This window comes from Dermochelys coriacea, chromosome 6, assembly GCF_009764565.3.
Source record: "Dermochelys coriacea isolate rDerCor1 chromosome 6, rDerCor1.pri.v4, whole genome shotgun sequence".
NCBI classification, from domain to species: domain Eukaryota; kingdom Metazoa; phylum Chordata; order Testudines; family Dermochelyidae; genus Dermochelys; species Dermochelys coriacea.
Window position 1 is genome coordinate 78,461,888 of NC_050073.1, and position 16,620 is coordinate 78,478,507.

Consider the following 16,620-nt stretch of genomic DNA (forward strand, 5'->3'; position numbering starts at 1 on the left):
AGATGTTTTGAGATGACATTGAACAGCTTAGTAGCTGGGTGTTCTGCTCTAAAGATCATGCTGTGAATTGTTTCAGAACAGAGCTATTTTGGCTACACTGGTTAAATTATCCTTTTTTAAATATACTTCAGAACTTAAAATATGTAGCTGAAGACTTTTTTGTTTAAGGAAAAACAAGGTAACCTCCGAAAGCAAAACATGCTTCATTTCTACAGACTGAACAAAGAGTGCTAGCCTTATCTGTTTTTCATACGTTGGTCTGCAGCCTTAGTGAACTAATGTATTTCACTTAAATTCAAAACCAACATTGCTAGGACACAGAATAAAAGCTTTTGCTTTACGAAAATATTTTTGCAACAATCAGGTGTCTGAATGAGCTTCCTGTAGGACTTGCTTTCATGAGATGAATGATGATGATGTGAACTGTAGGTGACCCCTCGATAGAATTCATTTTAAACAGGCCTGTGCTAACACAGTGGCATGTCCATAATGCGGAAATCTGCTTTATCTGTGTATATTGAAGAAGAATTCAGTTAATCCAATGGCTTCATTTGAGTGATTGCTCATGTGTATTCCACAATAGGAGTGCATGCTCGCCACGTGCACTGGTGCCAGAAGTTTTTCCTCTAGCGGTACCCGTAGGGGAGAAATGCCCCACGTGACCCCTGGAGTGGCGCCTGCCTGGCGTGGTATAAGGGGAGCTCCGCGCTCCCACCACCCTCAGTTCCTTCTTGCTGCCAGTGAAGGTGCATTGAAACTACTCTGCTCCACCTTTGCTGTCGTTCTTCCCCAGAACTGTTCGTTCAGTGTTAGTACCTGTAGTTAGTTAGCTGTTTAGTTAGTCAGTGAACCCAGGCCAGGGCATGCCCCGCATCCCGGGATTTAAGTTGCGTGGCTCTTGTAGGCGTTCTATGCCAAGAAGTGACCAGCACGCAGACTGTTTGCACTGTTCAGGAGAAACCCATATCAGTGAAAGGTGCAAGATTTGCAAGTCATTTAAGCCTCCGACCAAAAGAGAAAGGGACATTAGGCTCCAGGCCATCCTGATGGAGTTTGCACTGACCCTGACTCCAGCACGCCGCTCCGAACTGGTACCCAGCACTGCAGCATCAGTACGCGGCCACCCTTTGGTGCCATTGACCAATTGGCACCACTTCCTGTCCACAGGGCACACCAAGAGGGCCAGAAAGACTCCCTCTTCTCAGGTTTCAGAGTAGCAGCCGTGTTAGTCTGTATCCGCAAAAAGAAAAGGAGGACTTGTGGCACCTTAGAGACTAACAAATTTATTTGAGCATAAACTTTCGCAATGAAGTGAGCTGTAGCTCACGAAAGCTTATGCTCAAATAAATTTGTTAGTCTCTAAGGTGCCACAAGTACTCCTTTTCTTTTTCCCTCTCCTCAGCAGCAGTGAGGGAAGTCTGGGACAGAAGCTAGGCCCATGCTGGGCAGTCCTCAATCCCCACTGGGCCCCAGGCCTCCAACTCATTTTGAGCAGAGTAGCCTGGCCCCTTCGGAACAGGCCTCTCCAGATATCCAGGTGCCATCCACGCCTGAAGCCCTCCAGGCAGCCTGGGACGTTATGTCCATCCCGGTGCCCGGAGCGCCACCAATGTTGGCCCCACATTTCAGAGGCAAGCTGCCTCTGGGATCTCCGCAGTCGCCACTGGCCCGGTACCGGTCTCAGTCGAGGGAACATTCCTGACGCCATTCACCACCCAGTGACCATTGGAGGCAGAGTCCATGTGGATCACCCTCGACGCCAACCAGACTGGCCTCTCTCAGCACTGCTCGTCCTCAAAGAGCGAATATTGACGGGACCGTGGCAGGCGTAGCCAGCAGTCCTCGTCTCGGAGGGAGTACCGCAGTCAGTCACAGCACAGTCATCGACTCCATTCCCGCTCAAACTCCCACTCCAAGTCTCCGCCAAGACATCGCAGCCCCGGGCGTCGATCACCAGTGTCTCGCCATTGCGGGTCCACCCGTCGAGGCCGTTCACAAAGCAGCTGTTACTGTCAGTACCAGTCCTCCATGTCAAGATCACGGTCCCGTGGCCAACATAGATCCTGACAATGCCGCTCTTCCCGGTCCAGAGACAGCAGCAGATCTTACGCCAGCCCGGCCTCCATTCGAGCCATCCTTCAATGGGCCAGGCCAGCAACCCGAACAGCCGACCCCGCCAGTGCCACAGAAGGTGCAGTGGCACCGAGCATCATGGCCAGCCTAATGGTACCAGTGGGCACCGTGGCTTCCGGCACAGCCCCTGGTGGGAGCTTGCTTGGTGGCTAAAGCTTTGGAAGCACCGTCGGCCTCCCTCTCCAGACCCCTGAGAAAGGAGTCGGTGGGATATACGTCCTCAGCACTGTGCCCGGAGTCAAACCAGGTGGTGGATCCTCCGGTGCTGGCCGATACCCAGGGCACCACAGCAGCCTCCTCGCCCCGCCTGGAGGAGGTGATTGCGGCCCCGCCCCTCCCCACCCCGCAGTAGGACTTCAGGGCCCACCAAGAACTCTTAAAGAAGGTGATAGCAAGCTTCCAACTCCAGGCAGAGGAGATGGAGGAGCCCTCAGACTTCCTGTTTAACACGCTGTCCCCATCAGCACCGGGTAGGGTGGCCTTGCCCCTCCATGAAGGGGTGGTTAAGAGTTCAAATGCCCTGTGGCAAACACAGGCCTTGTTGGCCCCCATCTTTAAGCAGGTGGAATGCAAGTACTTTGTACCCACTAAAGGGCATAAGTACTTGTATATCCACCCAGCTCCCAACTCCCTAATGATCAAGTTGGTCAAGCACAGGGAACGGCAGGGTCAGCCTGCCCCGACCCCAAAGAACTAAGTCTCTCAGAGACTGGACACTTTTTCAGAAGGAAAATGTATTAGTCTTCGAGCTTCGTTACGAGTGGCAAACCATCAGGCTCTCCTGGGCTGGTATGAATTCAATCTGTGGGGCTCCCTGCCCAAGTTTGAGGACTCCCTCCAGGAGCACAATAGGAAGGAGTTCACGGCGCTAGTGAAGGAAGGGGCAGCAGCTGCTGGGGCAGCAGCTGCTAGGGCATCCCTGCAGGCAGCCTCGGATGCTGCGGACATGGCCACACAATCCATGGCCTCCATGGTGTCTATGAGACGGGTGTCATGGCTCCTGCTCTCTGGGCTGTCCAGCGAGGCTCAGTCTTTCATGCAGGATCTCCCGTTTGACAGGAAAGCTTTGTTTGTGGCAGAAACAGATACAAGGCTGCACGGCATGAAAGACTCCTGCATGACCCTACAGACTCTGGGCCTCTATGTCCTGGCCTCGATGGGCGCACCCGCGATGGTGAGATGCCAGCGAAAACCTAAGTTCAAGCCGCAGCATATTCCCGCCCAGGCCGCCCTCCTGAAGTATGAGACCACCCATAAGAAGCAGTGGGACTATAAGAGACGCCCGCAGAGGCAGTCTCTGCCTGCCCCCCAGCCTGGGTCCTCCAAGGGCAAGCAGGCACGGAAAGGGCGCTTTTGACAGGACGCTCAGGGGCACCCTGCTAGTCCTCCTCAGGGATCCACCCCCAATAAATCTCCCCTTCTCCAACTGGTTTCCACGTGTGCTTTCTTCCCAGAATGGTCGCGGCTAACCTCAATACCATCTCCCGCAGTTACACCCTCCAGTTTACTTCCTCCCCGCCCAACCACCCCCACCCCTCTTGGGGGACCCCTCGCACGAAGCTCTGCTTAAGCAGGAGGTGGGGCAGCTCCTAGGACTAGGAGCTATAGAGGCGGTGCCCGAGGAGTTCATAGGCAAGGGATATTACTCCCGTTATTTCCTTATCCCGAAGGCCAAAGTGGGGCTCAGGCCCATCCTGGACCTGCAAGGTCTGAACCAGTACATGGTGAAACTCACGTTCTGCATGGTTTCCGTGGCCTCCAGCATCCCCTCCCTGGATTCCGGGGACTGGTTCACTGCCCTTGATCTGTAGGATGTGTACTTCCACATCCACATATTCGAGGAGCACAGGCGCTTCCTCCGTTTCATGGTGAGACAGAATCATTACTAGTTCACGGTCCTCCCGTTTGGTCTGTCCACTGCCCCCACGGTGTTCACAAAATGCATGTTGGTGGTAGCAGCCTATCTCAGATGGCAAGGGGTCTAGATATTTCCCTATCTGGACAATTGGCTTGTCAAGGAAACATCCCGGTTGCAGGTGAGGGATCACGTGGCACTCCTCCTGTCCCCGTGCACCGCCTTGGGCCAGTTGGTAAACAACACCAAGTCCACTTAGTCCCGGCCCAACCTATAGAGTTTATTGGGGCACTCCTGGATGCAGCACTGGCCAGGGCCTCTCTCTCACCAGACAGATTAGAGACCCTGAAAGATCTCATTGACTCAGTCACAAGGTTCCCGGTGACAAAAGCAGGGTTTGCCTGCAGCTCTTGGGTCACATGTCGGCGTGCATGTACGTGGTCTGTCACGCCAGACTCAGGATGAGGCCCCTCCAGGTCTGGTTGGCTTCAAAGTTCTCCCAGGCCACAGACAGGATGGACAAGGTCCTCACCATGCGAGACTCTGTGATCACCTCCCTATGGTGGTGGTCCACCCCAAACAACATGCTTCAAATGGTCCCGTTCAGGGACAGGGCCCAATCGTTGGAGCTGGTGTCCGGTATGTCGGACCTGGTTGGGGGGCCCATGTGGGGAACTTTCAGACCCAAGGCCTCTGGTCAGCTCAAGATCTGATCCTCCACATAAACATCAAGGAGCTCAGGGCAGTGCAGCTGGCGTGTATGGCCTTCTGCTTGCACCTGGAGGGCAAGATAGTCAGGGTCCACACGGACAACACAGCCTTGATGTTCTCTATCAACAGGCAAAGTGGGGCCCAAGCCTCTGCCCTCTGCCATGAAGCCCTCAGGCTGTGGGACTTCTGTATAGACCACAACATCCATCTGCAGGCCTTCCACCTACCGGGCGCCTGGAACGAGAGGGCAGATTGCTTGAGCAGGGACTTTTTCCTCACAAGAGGAGTGGCCCCTCCACCCAGAAGTGGCCCACCGGCTCTTCTGAAGGTGGGAAACTCCTCAGGTGGACCTATTCGCGACTCAGCAGAACTGGCAATGCCCCCGGTTCTGCTCCAAGGGAGGCCTGGGGAGATGCGCTATCTCCGATGCCTTTCTCCTGTCCTGGTCAGGCCGGCTTCCCTACGCCTTTTCCCCGTTCCCTCTAATCAGCAGGGTCCTGGAGAAAATAAAGACGGACAAGGCCCGGGTCCTCCCGATTGCCCTAGGATGGCCCAGACAGCATTGCTACTGGGCTGTCATGGGCCTGGCTGTAGCTACGCCATGGCTGTTGCCACTCTGCCTGGACCTCCTCTCTCAGGACCAGGACCGCCTCCTCCATCCCAACCTAGCGGCTCTTCACCTCACAGCATGGCTGCTCAGTGGTTAGGTGGAGAGGAAAGGACATGCTCAGAACAGGTTCAGCACGTCGTCCTCAAAATAGATGGCCCTCCACTCGCGTGCTTATTTGGCGAAGTGGTCCCAGTTCTCTCGGTGGAAGGTGGACAGGAGTGTCTCCCCTGTGGCCACCCCAATCCAGCTTATTCTTGATTCCCTCCTCCACTTGAGGGCCCAGGGCCTGGCGTCCTCGTCAGTCAAGATACACCTGGCAACCATATCGGCCTTCCATCTGCTAGTGCAAGGGCGCACGGTATTTTCCCATGCTATGACTGGCCGGTTCTTTAAGCGTTTAAACAGTCTTTTTCCATATTCTAGACCACCGGTCCCACAGTGGGACCTAAATCTGGTGTTGGCTCATCTCACGGAGCCCCCGTTTGAACCACTGGCCACGTGCTCCTGGTCTCACCTCTCATGGAAGTCGGCCTTCCTGGTTGCAATCATGTCAGCCAGGCGAGTCTCGGAGCTCAGGGCCCTGACATCCGAGCCGCCATACACAGTCTTCTATAAGGACAAGGTCCAGCTCCACCCACACCCCGCGTTTCTCCAGAAGGTGATATCTGCCTACCACATGGGTCAGGACATTTTTCTACCAGTCCTCTGCCCCAATCCTCACACGTCCAGTGAGGAGTGCCATCTCCACACGCTCGATGTGCGGCGGGCTCTGGCTTTCTACCTCGAGCGGACCAAGCTGTTCAGAAAGTTCTCACAACTCTTCATCACCTCAGCTGAGCGCGCGAGGGGCCAGCCAATTTCCACTCAGCGGCTTTTCAATTGGATCACTTCGTGCATCTGCTCCTGTTATGAGCTGGCAGGTGTCCCTCTGCCACCCATTGTGAGGGCACACTTGACTTGGGTGCAGGCCTCATCAGCTGCCTTCGTGGCCCATGTTCCCATCCAGGACATTTGTAGGGCCACCACATGGTCTTTGGTTCACATGTTCACCTCGCACTATGCGATCGTCCCCCAAACCACAGATGACACTGGATTTGGCAGGGTTGTCCTCTGTCCTGGGAACTTGTGAACTCCTATCCACCTCCAACAGATATAGCTTGGAATCACCTACTGTGGAATACACATGAGCAATCACTCGAAGAAGAAAAGACAGTTACTTTTTTTCCGTAACTGGTGTTCTTCGAGATGTGTTGCTCATGTCTATTCCACGTCCCGCCCTACTTCCCCTCAGTCAGAGTTGTCTGACAAGAAGGAACTGAAGGTGGTGGTGGGGGGCACACAGCTCCCCTTATACCGCACCAGGCAGGTGCCACTCCAGGGGTTGCGGGGGGTGCTCCCCCCCATGGGTACTGCTAGGGGAAAAACTTCCAGCACCAGTGCACGTGACAAGCATGCATACCTATTGTGGAATAGACATGAGCAACACATCTTGAAGAACACCAGTTATGGAAAAGGTAACTCTCTTTTCCCGTGTGAAGCCTGAACAAATGGGCTTTGCCTGGGGGAAATACAGATGGGGTATGCTCAATCTGGCTCCAGGCCACAGGGCACTTGTGTGGCCATTACTACAATCCGTAGTCTGTAGAAGTATCTGCAGCTTTTTCCACCTCCCCCAACACCTTACAGGTGGGCAGTAACACCATGCAGTTCAGAGACCCCAGGCCATCCTAACTGCAGTGCTGCCAAGACCTCATGTGCGGTTTTTCCACAACCTGTCCTGCTCTCTATGCAGCAGAGCTGAAGTGTTTCTACTGATTGTGACTCATCACAGCTCAAAATGAAAGGAGAGGAAGAGGATTTTTACTCCCTAGTGCTTCTACACAACTAATGTTTTTGAAGGGTGAAACCAAACAACTTATTTGGAATCTCAACCCAGGCTAAGCAGCAGTTGGTTTATAAATATTCAAATGCATATTCTGTATAATATTTAAAATGCACGTATCTAGTTACTAAAAATTGGTTAAGACTAGAGATACAGGTTTGTTTGCATTTTTTTTGTCCCTGGTAAAAAAGAGACCTTTCAAGCTTATCCTGAATGCATCCAATGAAGTAAGCTGTAGGTCACGAAAGCTTATGCTCAAATAAATTTGTTAGTCTCTAAGGTGCCACAAGTCCTCCTTTTCTTTTTAACTCAAAGACTGACACCTACAGTGATGGCTTTACACATGGTTCTGCAGTCAAAGCAGGTTACATTTTTGGCCTACTAACCTTAATAATGTAACATCTTTAAAACTATGTAAATCTCATGTCTGTTTTGCATTTCTTTTCATCATCACTTAGTAATGCAGTTTCAGTGTTCTAAATGTTTGCAAGGAAAACTCAAAGCATTTGCAGATGGCTTGGTTGTTTTAATAAAAATGTGTATATCTATGCATACACTGGATATTATGGGTGGAATTTTCAAAAATGCTCACCATTGGCTCACCTCTGCTCCCATTGAAGTTAATGAAACATAGGAAATAGGAACTGCCATATTCAATCAGACCAGTGATTCATCTAGACCAGTAGATTGGCTCCAGTAGCCAGTCCATGATGCTTTGGAGGAAGGCACAAGAAATGTCACAGGATAACCTGCCCCTACAACAAAATTCCTGCTAACCCACAATAGTTAGAGGCGAGATTAATTCTTGAAGCATGAAGGTTTTATAACCCTCCCTACAACAATTTCTTTTTTTTTTAAGCATTTACTACTCTGGATGTCCTTGTTCTGTAGATGAATGTCCAATTATTTTTCAGATGCCAATTGTGGAGTTTTACAATTGATTTCAATGGGAGCAGAGTTAGGCCATAGTTATACAGTGAGTTACAATGCAGCAAACTGGGCTGTGAATCTATAGTCCGCCAGCTTGCCCAGCAGTAACATCCCATGTGGACACTGCTACAGCTCAGTGAAAGTCCCAGAGTGCATCTTCGTATGCTGTACACGAAAGCGTAGTATGTAAGCTGTACCCAGTAAGTCTCAGTGAGCTGTAGTAGTGTCCACACAGGATGTTAGTTCACACCGAGCTGGTGCGCTGTCGATCCACATCTTGGCTTGCTGTGCTGTAACTCTCTATGTAGTCGCTTATAAGCCAATACTAAGTACCTTTGAAAAATCCCACTTCATGTAATGTGGGTGCACAGGGTGAGATGTTGACCCTCACTCTGGCCCCTTTATGCTGAGTAAAAGAAATAGCACAGAATAAAGGGGCTCAAAATCCCATTATGCATCATCCAGCACACAGGCAAAGTATACCAATTTGAGTGTCCACAGTAAGGGTTTGCACTGATTTAACTACATCAGTTTAGAAATCAATTTCGTTAAACAGGGGCAACTTCTATACAAAGATAATGCCTTTGAGGCAAGATTTTTAAAGAAGCCTAAGGAAGTTGAAAGCCTAAATTTTTTAGGCTCCTTTGAAAATCCCAGCCCACAGTAACAGAGTGTCTGCTGTTGGCCTTCAGGTCGTACTGGACATGTGTAGAAGACCACAGTGGTGGAAAGGAAGCTAATTCAATCCCAGAGAGAATGTAATGTCTTTAAAATTAAAAAAACAAAACAAAATACTATGACCCCATGTATAAACTTATTACCTATTATCTGCTGCTGTAGCTTTTGCACCTAATTTGGTTACCTTTATTTTCTGACATCTAGGAAATTAAATTTAAAAAACAGGTTAAAACAAAGCCTCTGTTAGTACTGAGGGTGTCCACCCTTTGCTTATGAATTTGCTCTAGGCAGGCCACCCCACCACATTCTCATTTTCTGCCCTAATTCCTTCCCTCTCAGCTTGTTTTCTAGTTAACTTTTTTTTTTCCTCACAGATTTAATTTCTCACTTACAAATCTTTAGTCGGCACTCATCAAAAATGGATCCACCAGTTTAAAACAGGGAGGAAATCTTGTTTCCTTCAAATCACAGTACAAACGCAGAAGCAGAATAAAATAATAATCCTAAAAAATGAATGTAATGTCTATTTAAAAAATAATATACATTTGTTATCATATGAGTCACCGCTCTGCCCTAATCACAGGTATCCTTCTAGGAGGAGTTCTCCTGATTTCAGGGAGTAGAGTATGCTAGTATCAACAGCCATACCAGGGAATATTTTGACTTGATCCATCAGAAGAATCTTAAAAAAATTTATAACATGAAATTTACAAACAGAAACTATCAATTGTGGCAATAGCCTTTTAAAATAGGCTCTCGCCCTTTGAATACATGGTGTAAACATACATAAATAAGGGTTTTTATACTGATCTGAGACATTACGGGATCCCTTTTGTTTATCTGGGGTTTTTTAATGTTGTTTGGAAAAGAGATCATCTTATTTGTTTTGGAGCCAAGAGTTTCTGCTCCACATTAGAGGACTTGGCTGCACATTTCATTGGGTAAACTTATGCACTCTTGGTATTGTACATATAAATGGGCTCCACTGTAATTAGAACATGTGGGGCCACCACCTGAATCATACATTTCCAGGATGAAATGTGGTATTTGTGAGTGATAGGAGGCCAAACTGCTTTGTTACCAATATTGGGGGGGGGGGGGCGCTTAACCACAACTTTTGTAGGAAAATAAATACATTGATTCACAGCCAAAAAGGAAAAACCTGAATGAAGCTGGAGTTAAGGAGAGAATATCTGAGAGCTTTTCACTTTTCTCAAAACCGACAAATATTAGAATGCCATAAAATTAAAAGTTAAGGTTACACTTATATACCCAAACACTAGAACACAGGCAAGTGAACAGTTCAGATCACACAAGCTGCTTGCTCCCTTGCCGACCTTTCACATAATTGCCTCCTGGATCAGCCTTCTCCACATGTAGTTCTCTCCCTACACCACCTCCATACACAGTGTGGTTGTCTTTCTGACATTTCCTCCATTGTGGACTGCACAAGATTTAGAGTTCAGATGTTAAACTGTGTGACCTGTTAGTCCAGTTCCAAACTAAAAGGGTTACTGAAATTCCTGTTTGCAATAAGAATAGGAACATGTGACTGGAGATGACCAAATTTATCTTAAGTCTGAATTTATTCAACTTTTGCTGATGGATGAATGTTGAACAACTTGTTTCGTTGAGCTATTGTATTTCCTAGTAGCTATTGCTATAGGGATTTTATATCAAATGTTCCATAAATTGGTGACATAATGTCATCTTAAAACCTTTCAAGACCACGCCAATGTCCTCAAAGTTGTGTGAGGAATTTTGATATTATGGGGGGTTCACAGACCAATGAGCTCTGATATGCAAAACACAGACTATTATTTAAATTGCTGGCTTAAATGTGACTGGCTTTAATGATAATCTAATTCAAATATGATTGAACCAAGCTTCATTGCTCCAAATTAGCAGCACCTGATTTATCCTAAGACCTTGAAGGGAGGTGCTGCAAGGCAGAGCAAGAGAAATTCATAAACCGTAAGGCCAAGACGTATTACCTTTCTTGTCAACAAACCACCTGAGGGAAGACCAACATTCCAGAAGCTCCAAAATAGATCAACTTGGGGCCAGGAAGTCACAACATCAAAAACTGGGCCACCCCAGCCTTTGACCAGTCTCTCCCTGCACCTGAAGAAGGCCCATTGACAAGAAGCACAATGCCAGCAGAACATCACTTTGTGGTTCCTTGACTGCACTTCCAGTTTCTACATCACAGGCATCCAGAAGACTATGAGAGCTGAAGAGTTGCAAACCCTTTATTTTCTTAGGCTATGTATGCACCACAGCTTATGGCAGTTTAAGTTTGTTGCTCAGCGGTGTGAATAAGCCACCCCCAAGTGACATAAATTACACCGACCTAAGTGTCGTGGACATAGCTACCTGCCACTCATGGGGGCTGGAGTAATTAAGTTGATGGGAGATCTCTCTCCCACCGGCTTAAAGAGGCTGCACTAACAGCGCTACAGCAGCGCAGTTGCATCAGTTCAGTTGCACCACTGTAAGCGCTGCAGTGTAACCAAAGCTTTACTGTTCCTTTTCCCCTTCTCTTGTCTTAGGTTTTTTTATTAACTGGGAGATAACCCAGCCTTTTTACTGAGTACCAGAGTGTGGTGTGTCCATGTCATGTGGAAGGTGCCAGAAAGAAATGTTCCTGAGGTTTAAACAGCCTTAAGTATTGTTTCATAAAGATATTAATTAAGTGGGTTCTGTGTCTAAAAGTCCTGAGAGATTGTCATCTACAATTCCTGGTAAATAAGAGTTGTCAAACTTCAGCTTATCAAGAGTGTTCTACTAAAATCTGTATTGTAATATCTCTGTTGGGGGAAGACTGGAGAGAGCCATCACGTAAGAATTAAAATCTAAGAAGGAAGCTTTATACTTTGTTCTGAGATGGTGCTTCAGACATTAAATAATAATTTGGTTTCAGTATTAAGATACTTAACCATTCATATAATAGATTTGATTGATTAATAAAATTCTTTAGTTGGGATTTATAATCAGCCAGCCATCTTTTCAAATGGCTTAGAACATATAAAGGGAGATGCTCTAGGAACCATTTTGTTGTGTGGTGTTCATACTGTTCCCTGGCTACCATGCATTTACTAATGGCACTTCCTGATCATGTCACTCCCTCACTTTTATTCCCTGCAAAATTCAAACACATGGATCAATTGGATAATGATCTGATCCTGCTGCTCATTATTGCATGACTAATGTTTATGCAGTGGCGTAGGCTCTTGACAAGATGCTGGGTGGAATGTGTTCAGCATTTTCTGACACATCAGAAATGTTGGACTTCGCAAATCAATGAGAATTCATTCATGTCACAAATGTTGAATGCTGGTATTGACATGGTATGCCCTTTAGTTGCCTGTCACTTCTGTTGCAGGAGAACCAGCACAGTGTGGAGGGATCACATTGACTTGGAAACCTTGACCAACAGTGGGTTCATAACTTTGGGATGAGGAAACAGATCTTCATGAAGCTATGAGAAGCACTTGCTCCAACTCTCCAGTGGCAGGACACTTGATTCACAAAAGCCCTACTGATTCAGAAGCAGATTGCTATTGCCCTGTGGAAGCTGTAGGTGCAGGACAAACCACTTTAGGTCTGTGGCAGTGCAGGTGTTTGAGGCAATCAACACTGTGGTTTACTCATGGGTGGTTAGCAAATGAAATGTTCCAGAAATAATTGCTGTTTTTTAGAGATTGGGGTTTCTGTATTGTGCAAGAGTTGTTACTGGCACTCACGTCCCAATGGTTTGCCCACCAAAAGGGCCAAGTGAGTATGTGAAACAAAAAGATTACCATTCCATCATTCTGCAAGGCTTACTGAACCACAGAGGCAGATTCAGGTATACTAATGTGGGGAACACTGGAAAGGTTCATGATGCTGGTATATGGAGGAGAACAGAATGTACTTAAAGGAAGGGAAGAAGGAACTTATACCTCAGAAACAATGTTGCTTGGTATGATGTAGCTGTGACAATTGTTATTTTAGGGAATCCTGCATTCTCACTCCTGCGTTGGCTTACAAAACCATACCCCAACATCAATGGTCCTGGGAAAAGGGCATTCCATTTAAAACTAAATAGCTGCAGAATGGTTGTGGGATGCGAGTTTGATAGGTTGAAGGCTTGTTGGTGCTACATACACACCCATCTTGATGCTAAGGTGGCAAATGCAGTTCATATGATTGTCATCTGATGCGCATTGCACAACATTTGTGAGGGTGAAGGGGAAAAAAAGAAAAGAAACTATTTCCATCCCAAGTCGGCTGAGGACACATCTGGTTTGGAAATGCTGTTCAGCCAGCCAGATCCCACCCACATGAATACAAGTCCTAGCAGTCCAGGGAAATGAAGGATGTCATAAGTGCACACTTCATGCAAAAGGAGATCTGACCCATGACTCCCCCCCCTTACCTCCACCAGAAAATCCTGCCCCTGTGCCTGCCTGATGGTGAAATGGACAGGGAAGGAGAGCTACACCACAACTTTCTTAGGTGTCCTGAAAGTCCAGCTCAGCACAAGTCTTCACCTCAGACAACTGGAAGGGGACACAGCACTGCATTTTCTACAACTGGCACTGGACCCATTCCCCCCACCTCCCAACTTTAGCAGCATGTTTCTTTATGGGGATAGGCCAGAGAGCAGAGACAGCCACTAATTTTGGAAAGTTTCCAGGTACCAAGGAAAGCTCTAAACGCCTTTCCTAAACACAACTGGAAAGGGACATTGCACAGTTTTTTCCTTCTTCTCTCCCCATTCCCCCAACTTACTCCTCCTAGCTCTCTGCGGGGAGAAGGCAGAGACCAGGGACAGACACTGTTAGGCTATGTTTACACTACAGACTGTCGGCTAACTTATGTCACTCAGGGATGTGAATAAACCATACACCCCCGAGCAATATACGTTACACCCACATAAGCGCTTGTGTGCACAGCGCTAGGTTGGTGGGAGAACCTCTTCCCGCCCCCCTCACCCTTCCTAACATAGCTTCTGCCACTCAAGGAGGCAGTTTTATTGTATTTTACTGTTGGCATAGAACAATGCTGATGTATACCTCCCAGTCAGTGATAGGCACCCAGGTGTACACAGCAGGCTGAGCATCTGCTCTCAGCGCTGGATCCATTGTCACCTGTATTGATCTGTCAAGTGTGCCGCTGAAAGTTGTTCTGCTGTGCTCAGTGTAGCATGCTACTACCAGTGAAAACAGCAAGCAGGGAGACCCTTAGAGATTATGTAAGGGTCTGGAAGATAAGGGTTCAGGGCATTGAGGGACTGTGGGTAGAGGATTATTGAAACTTGAGACCTGGTACTCACCCCTTGCTGCACACTGGCATAGATACAGGGCTGTGCCACAGATGCCATATGTGCTTACCCACACAGGCATGCCAGCTTGCTTGCCCTCTATTCACCTTGAGACACATGCATCAGAGGGGTTCAGTATGCATAATGGGGAGGGGTGATGGCAAAAAAAAAATCACACATAGGCAAGTGTACAGTTGGTAGTGCAGCTGTACACCAAGTGTAACTAGAATAGGGCAAATATCACAAATAACTATTCACAAACGCTCAAATTAAAAACCATCAGCATCACTTCTGTGATATCTGTGAGCCCCTATTATTCAGTTTTGACAAATATTTAGACTCAGGACATGCTGTATCTGCAACTGCATTCCTGACAGAAGTGTTCAATGGCTATCTTGAAAGCTCTTTGTGGGTGTCATCCAATCAGGAAGCAGAAATAAGAGCACATGACATAGTTAGGAGATAAGAGGCACAATAAGTAGTCCATTGCAAATAGTGGAGGCACCAAGTCCACTGGAAGCAATAGTGGTAGAAAAGAGCAAAAAAAAATGGCAGAAGAATTTTGAATAAAAAAATTCATATAAATCAGTGTCTGGTTAATTCACAAATAGAATGAGTGACTACATTCACTGAATAAAATTGGTCACTGAAACTAGGTTGTCCAGTTCTAAGTGGAACTTTAACTTTGAATGGCCAGTCTCTCTAACAATTGCTGTTTTAAAGAAAACCACAGAGATAGCGCTCTTAAGATTTTTTTCCCCTTAAAAAGAAAAGGAGTACTTGTGGCACCTTAGAGACTAACAAATTTATTAGAGCATAAGCTTTCGTGAGCTACAGCTCACTTCACGAAAGCTTATGCTCTAATAAATTCGTTAGTCTCTGAGGTGCCACAAGTACTCCTTTTCTTTTTGCGAATACAGACTAATACGGCTGCTACTATGAAACTTTTCCCCTTAAGTAACTGTCTAAGGGCCTTTTGCCCCCACCCCAGGAATTTATTCAGTTTTAAAAAAATGTTTAGGTATAGTGCAGTGCCAGGAAACACTGTAGCCTGAAGGCTGCTGAAGGATACATTAAACTGCTCATCATATCTCTCCCCAGATAACAACCTCCTTCCTGATCCCCAAAGTGGACCCTCTGATCTTCACCTGGCTCCTTACCTCCCACTCTTCTCATCACAAGGAGAGTGCTATGTGGGATGGGTAATTGAAGTGCGTTTATTTGAGGAGCCATCACTATATGACCAATGGATATACTGACCTTGTTTGTGAGCTCTTAGAGCCCATAAGTACATGGAAACTGCTTTTAGCAACTCAATAATTCCACCAACAACTACTTAACTATTGCCCAGTCAAAATCACCAGTACTTGCCAAGACCAACAGAATAAATCAATGTATCAATTTGGAGCGTCTATGCAGGGCTGTTTTGGAATTATGGTGAGCCAAATTCTACTTCTCTCTCCTTTTTCTTATCATGTATGTTAACTTGCAGAATATGTTTGCAGTTATAATCACAATGTACCTTACTTATATTTATGTAACCCCTTTTGAAGTTTATCACCTCCTGGAATGCTGGACTGAGCCTCTAGGGGACCTACCCTAAGGCTCCAACAATAGAAGGATCCCTTCAACTCCATGTCAGGGTCATCCTCCCGCCTCATCATAGCCTGATAGGTACCAAAAATTTCCCTTGGAGGACCATTGGTACCAAGACTGGCATCTGTTGGGCAGTCAGGACACAGGCTCTTGGCCAAGTGCCTACAGGCCACCAGTGCCTTACCCGTGTGCCCGGTGGCTTCCTGGGAATCCTTGGTACACTCCTCAGTCTCTAAGTTCCTGCTCTTTCACCCACTCCAGGGCAAGATCATTGGTGCCAACGGTGGCTCCAGATCCCAGAGTACCTCAGCTGCAAGCAATCATTGAGCCTGTTTCCTCTGGACCTACAGGGTTATCCTGACCATACCCTGTAGTGCAATAACAGGACGCAGCATTGGCACAGCAAACCACCTCTTCATCCTCTCTGGATGACTCTACCATGCTGAAATCTTCCTCTCCCTCAATGCCCTAGGAGTTTAAGGCATATCAGGACCTCCTGAGGAATGTGGCCACTACCTTGGGCATCCAGGCAGAATTCCTGCAGGAAAAGATGCATAAACTGATGGATATTCTCCAATCAATTCCAAGGAGAGCATCCCCCTGGATAAATTAGGCTCTCTTGGAGCCTGCACGGGCCCCCTGGAAAACTCCAGCTTCAATGTTTCCCACTGCAAACCATTCAGAGAAATGGTACTTCATTCCCATATAGGGTTTTGAGGGTTTCTACTCTGCAGCAAATGGCAGGGAAGGTATAAATCCACACCTAAAGACAAAAAGTCCAAGAGATTGGACTTGATGGGGAGAAACATTTATACCTCCTCTTCCTGCAGATGTGCATTGTGAACCAGTAGGCAATACTCTCTAAGTATGACTGTTAATTGGGCAGCGATGTCCAAGTTTGTGGACAAGTTGCCAGA